Below are 6487 nucleotides of genomic sequence, written 5' to 3'. Positions count from 1 at the left end.
CCGAGCCCCGCGGTGCCCCCGCGGCCGCGCTGCGCTCCCCGCCGAGCCCCGCGGAGCCTGCGCCGCGCTGCAGCCCGTAACTTTTTATTTTGACAAGCCCCTAGACCCACCGAGCGGACCCGGATCGTGCTGGGGGGTGATGGTCTGAAAAGTTCGCGATTTTTAGGGTTTTATTCACACGCCGCCTGAAATTGAGAGGTTTCTGTAGAACATCAACAAGCGCCTGAACGCGTGGCTGCAGTGTTACAGAGCGAGCCGGGTGGCTGCTGGGTTTCGGGCTGGGCTGGCTGCAGGAACAAGAGCCGCTTATTCCTCTGCCTCAATCCCCCGGTGCCAAGTTGAATCTGTGAGGATGTCCCGAGCCCTGGGGAGGCTGGTGGGTGCGCAGGAATAGCCCCGATGCGCTCTCGTCTAGCGAGCACCGCTCTAATAATGGGGCGATCTCAGATTCAAAGCCCGCTATCCTCGGTGAGACCCTTTGAAATGTTTCCTAATGGCAACATCTTGCCCGCCGCGGTCAGAGTCCAACAGAGCCGCCGCTTCCTTGCGCTTCCCATGCAGTAGCTGGCATCCGTCTCCCGAGCGTGATTTTAAGCCGAGTGCATTGGCTTGTGTTCTGCTTACTAAGCTCATCCGAAAGGACCCTTCTCTCCGCTTCCCTTCCGTCTGTCTAATGCAGCGCTGTCTGTGTGCAGTGGGTCTGGAGGCGTCGGAGGTGCCGCCAGCATCGCTAAGCGATGCTCTGGCTGGCTCTGCCGACAGCCCGGGCGCGTTAGAAATCCCCTGCCACCAGCACTTGTTAGTGCGTAAATCACCTGGCACTCGCTAGGCATAAATCACGGGCTTGTGTGCTGTCAGCGAGTTCCTTTGGAGCTGGGGTCTGGGACCTTCCCTGCCGGGGAATCCCAAGGAACCTCGGCTGTTGTGACTGGACTGCCCTGTCCCTGTCGCGGGGGCTGGATCCTCTGCACAGTCCAAAGTTGCAGCTGAGTGTTTAGTTGGCTGCTTCCCTCTGGGTGCTGGCACGTTGTGCGCGAGACTGTGCATGGTTACGTTTTTAATTGGGATCCCCTCCATCCCCGCCCACTGCCGGGGCAAGTGCAGACCCTGGAGGGTCCCAGAGGCAGCAGCAGGCAGAGCCTGGGATGCTGCTGCAGGGTGAAGGGGAAGGAAGGGTGTCCTCACCGGGTCGCAGGCTCCTGTGTTTCTCCCTCTCCCATCCTGGGGTCTGCCCAGTTTCTCAGTAGCAAACCTCAGTGATTTGGATGTTGCAACATCAGGCCTTTGCGTGTCTCCAGTTCGAGCACAGCGCCTTGATGAATTGCTGCTCTTTGTTTCCTCGCCTATTCTGACAGTGCCCAGTATTCCAGCCTTCCTACAAACAATGCTCTCTTGTAGTCAGGCAACTATTGCTGGCCCATTTTATTTTTTGCAGCTACAGTATGGATCCCCTCCAACAGATAGGCACTCTAACACAAGCAACTTCTACTTGCACACTGCTTTACTGTTCAGGTTTGCTCATGCCTAAACACTTCATCATTGGGTGCAAAACGTTTTCCCAAATGACAAAAGTCATGGTGTGCATTTTCCTTGTTTTGTTTTTGCAGGCACACAATGGGGATCTTACAGTTAGACCCACATGCAAGCCTGGCTTCTCAGAACAAGACTACACAGCATTCATCTCCCAGAACATCAATGAAGGGCAGAAGTTACTCAAAGGTAAGTGGAATAAAAAGCTTAATAGCTTCTGCAATAACTGTATTTTCAGGAGGTGAAAGGAGGCTTAAAGATGCTGGTTTTGATGGTGAAATTGTCTGCAGAATTATGTTTGTAGGAGGATGAAACACTAAGTGGTTTACCTGAGCACAGTTTTGAATACAGATGAATCATTCCAAGTCCGCGTGCTGTCTGCTTCAGGTGGATTGTTTGTTATACTATGCGAGGTCATCACTTCACTCTTGAGTCTCCCACTCCCACCCTGTCTGAAGGAACTCTGCATCTGATATTTTAGAAAGTATTTTTATGTATGAAATTCAAAGATCCCTAAATTATCTCTGCTTTGAAATGGATGATAAAGCAGACGTTGTTGTTGGAAATGTGGTAAACAAGCCTACAGACATTCTGTTCACAAATGTGGCATTCATTTTCATTACTGCCCCACTGACAACATGAAAACACAGGCAAAAAGAAACTACCAATTAGCTTTATAGTAATTGCAGGATTATAACCACTTTTGTGATTGTAAACTCTAAGATGTCTTCGTAATCCAAATAACAATAGATTATCCTGTGTATTGATCTGTCTCCCTTTCAAGTTAAAAATAATTAAACTTTATATTTGCATGATACAGAAAAATATTTTATTCCAAGAGCGTTTTTAAAGATCAGAATCCCCTCCCAGCACCCCAGGAAGTTGGGAGCACATCAGGACTTGGTGCTCCTCTCCAGGCTTTATAAACCCTTTGCAGTGTTTTCCTGAGCACATTTTGCTCACATGCATGTGTCTCTGCCAGAAAGCTGGGATTTCTGTCTTCCTCCAGAGCAAACACCTGCTCCTTTACTTTGATTTTTCTCAGAAGAGAGGGAGAGTTGTCAGTGCTCTCTCTGGCTTCAGCAGAATCCAGGACTGGACATTTTTGCTCTGCATGAGCTGGCAATCGCTTTTGTTTCTGTGCCCAGTTGTCTTAGTGTTGCTGTTCAGGAATTCTCTTGACTGGCCTGGCGTTAATTAGTAGACCTTGGGGAGTTTATTTTTAGTTTGAAGGGTAACCAAAGAGGGAATTGAGATGGACAAGCCCAAGAATATGCAACTCTAAAGAGACCAAATAGCAGTAGTTCACACACTTTGTAGCAATTTTTCCCAAACGTGAAGGCGGCCTTACAGGCCAGTCTGGAAACTGAGTAGATTTCATGCTCTTTTAGCTTTGCAAATTACTTGATAAAACAATGTTCTCTGAGTACTGTAGAAAGCCATGTCATAAATACATTTGCTCAGAAGAGTGTTTTTCAAGTTTAGTGCTTGATATATTGTGCTGTGTTTATGGAGGTGGACAGCAGGGATGGAGCAGAAGGGTCTGTTTCGAGGCATTAGATGGCTGGGACTTTAAAAACAGCACACTGGCTGTCATTTCATTTCTGGTTTAACTGATAATTTTTAAATATGAAATTATATTTACACAGGCTGTCAAGTTGATTTGAATGAAAATATATTTCTATTTGATTTTATCCTTTAGGGACCAGTTGTAGTTCTACATTAGTCATGGCAAACCTGCCTCTGATTTAGGGCTGAACTCACCCTGGGGACATTATGTATCCATGCCCCACTTGTAAGATTCATGTCCTGGTAACATTGTCACAAGTTCTATGATTTATAAGCATTTTCTCAACAAAAGGAGGAAGAAAAAAGTGCAAGCACTGTGTTTGCTAATAAGCAAACTATCATCTTTGCACCTTTTAATCTACAGTCAAATACATGCTGTTGTTTATCATAGGAAGCAAATATATGTAATTAATTTATACAATAATGGGCGAGAAGATTCTTCTTCATGCTTGTGTTGTTCTTTATATATACTCTAGCATGTAAAATTGGTAGTTTTCCAGTTTAGATTTAATTTTACTTCCTAGCACTTGATGTGTCTGAAGCATAAAATGTTTATCTCTTTCTTCCATCTGGGTGAAGTATTGTACAATAGTTCAGACCAAAAATGGGTTCAGATTGCTTACATTATCATGTTTGATAGATTGACATATGTACTATTTCACACCATCTTACCACGCAAAGCTTTGCTGCCAGCTACCACCATCTTATTCATCAGCATTCAGTAATTCATCTGCAGGCCAAATGGGACTGTTTGCCTGAGCAAAAAAAAAAAAAGAAAAAAAAAATGTAGGCAGGAATTCACCTGTCAGTGCTTTCATGGAATTTGGGGGGCGGAAAAAGCGTGCGTGTAGCTGGGATGGCTCTTGGGGGATTTCATGGAGCAAACGTGAGATTTTTATGGATAATGCTCACCTTGTCCTTGGAAGGAGAGGTGGGCAGTCCTGGGCCAGTTTATACGTAAAGGTTTGTCCGTCAGAAATCAGGGAGCATGGAGACCTCAGCATGGTGGTGAAATTCCTCCACACGGGGAAGTTTGGATTTTCCATGGCTCAGGATGAGCTGCATGGCAATAAATTCAGCATTTCCCCTTTAAGCTTTGCAACATCCAGCTCTCAAATGTATGCACTGTTATGAATGCATCAAAATGAAAGTGTTTATAGTATTCTAGGTTTGAATCAAGTTAAACAGATAATGACTGCTTATAATTGGTTTATTCCAATGGAAATAGCTTAGCCTTAATTTGACAACAAGAGCTTTTACAGAGTCATTGTTTTATTATAAGTATGCCGTAAGCTATTAGCTGCTACTTTGTGGTTCATCTTATTTGCCTGAGTCAGCTCTCTAACATGCTCAAAAACATACAGATTCTAGCAGGAGCTATTTGTTACACAGTAATTAACTTGTTTATGATAAATGGATGGGAGAAATGTCACGGCATTTTGTTTTATGTATAAATGAAAAGCATCTGCATTCTAAAAATTTCATGTTAATTAGACTTAAAATAGTTTTCCCCAGTAGTGCCACAAATACCACACACTGCACATCACTGCCAACACTGTGGCCTGATGATGGGGTGTGAGCTGAGGTGATTTGTGGAGCCATTGCCTTCCTTAGAAATGCCATCACTGCATCTCTTAATGAAAGTTACTGGGGTGTAATCTGTTCTACTTTTTTTGTCTTTGTTTTTGTTTGCAGGATAATAAACTTAGTCTTGATCACTGATGCATGATAATGTTTAAGATATGTTCACTAAGAATTTTCTTCTTTAGCCTAAGGGAAAGATCTCCATGTCTCCAGTATGGCAGAGGACGATTGAGGCACAGGGATCTTTTCCTCTTTGTTAATTATTCATTTTAACTGATGGTGGTGAGAACATTGGTCCTGAGGGGTGGGGAGCAGGGGCATGTAGGGCTGCACTTCAGTTCAGCAGTGTCCCAGGGGATCTGATTCCTGATGTGAACTCAGTGCTTGGGAGTGATGATCACCAGTGGCCTCTTGGGGAAGGAGGGAAAGAAGGAGTAGGATGCTGAAAGTGGTGTGCAATATGATATTCTTGCTATTGGCTTTGTGCCCTTTTTTTTTGTAGTGTTTTTTAAGATTATAATTAACAAAAAAAGACGTTTTTCAAAATTAGAAGTTCAGGTTTAATTGGCATGCAGTGGGGCTGTGGCAACTGGGAGTGGGTGGAATGGCATCAGGGTGTTGAATGTGTTATTTCTTCAGTGTAGTCCCACCACAGCTCCAGCGCCTCTCAAACACACCTAAACAAAACAACTCACAGCAGACAACACAAGCAGGTGAGAGGCACAGCCACTTTTTTGTTTTTCTGTACATCTCTTCATCTGCAGTGATTCACATTTCTTTGCCCAGCCCAAGCAGGCCTGTGCTGATGGAGCAGGGTAACTTCACTTGCATAGGCAGCTACGTTTGGGGACAAGTGCGTGGCAGCACAGTTTATTTTCATAAGGGAAGATGAATAAACTCTGCCAGCATGTTCTGCTCTAAGCAAGTGTATGAAACCAAAGGTAGCCAAGCTCCTGCAAATGCATAAAAATGTAATTGCTTCCATTCTAGGATTTTTACTAGCATGATTTTTGGTTAAAAACAAACAAAATTCATACAAGCTTTATTGAAGTACCTCTTTTTTCTTTTTATAAGAGTTCACTATGGAGACCATCTCTTGTAAGTTTTTTAGAGGTAGGATGTTATTCACGGTCCAAAGCTTTTTGTTCTCCCCATTGAGATTTCAAAACCTCCATCCTTTTCAGCCCTCACCACATCCAATATTAAAACTTAGGAAGGCTGTGAATAGTGTTTAGAAAGCATTGACTGCATAGACCAAAGAACCCCAGCATCCACAATCCCGTGGGATAGTTTGGAACAGTGTAGATGGTGTAGGCTTCCCACTTCTCCCGGGTCTAGAGTCCAGAAAATACCCAGGTACCCCTCTGCTGTTAATTTTGACAGGAGCTTGATTCCCACAGGCAGGTCAAGGTCTGTCTCTGGAGAGTATGTGGGGATGTGTGAGGCTTCCCCTGCCCACAGTCGTGCCTGTGTCTTCCAGGTGCTCTTTTGTGTCTCCTGCGGGTGCTTTTAGAAAGGGAAGAGCCTGAGGAATGTTGGGATTTGTGCTGGTGTTTGGTGGGGTTGTTGAGCACCTCTTGAGGATTGCTCGGTGCTTGCAGCAGCTCTGCTGCAGCCTCCTGGAATAGCCAGTACCTTCTCCAAGCTGCTCAGAGTTGAAAAAAGCAGAGAGGTTTTTCCATTCATGTTTTCATTATTTTCTGGTCTGTGATTCTGCATGGAAAGCAGTTACTGAAGTTATTGTACATGTAATTAGCTTCACAGTTCTCTAATAAAATCTGCAAGTAGGAGAACATCCATTGGG

At 44.6% G+C, this 6487-nt stretch overlaps 1 protein-coding gene across 1 annotated transcript in view; it reads left to right on the top strand.

Moving 5' to 3' along the window:
- Window positions 1–1495: 1495 nt before the first annotated feature.
- The window catches only part of CDH4 (cadherin 4), a 424478-nt gene continuing 419486 nt past the window's right edge, over window positions 1496–6487 (top strand). The window contains exons 1-2 of the mRNA XM_017734475.1: window positions 1496–1512; window positions 1608–1719. The gene's annotated coding sequence lies outside the window, so the exon portion shown is untranslated. The remainder of the gene's footprint in view (window positions 1513–1607; window positions 1720–6487) is intronic.

Source organism: Corvus brachyrhynchos, unplaced genomic scaffold (genome assembly GCF_000691975.1).
Source record: "Corvus brachyrhynchos isolate BGI_N302 unplaced genomic scaffold, ASM69197v1 scaffold10, whole genome shotgun sequence".
In the NCBI taxonomy this organism is placed as follows: Eukaryota; Metazoa; Chordata; class Aves; order Passeriformes; family Corvidae; genus Corvus; species Corvus brachyrhynchos.
The sequence above is the reverse complement of the archived record's forward strand: the minus strand, read 5'-3'. Positions and strand labels throughout refer to the sequence as shown.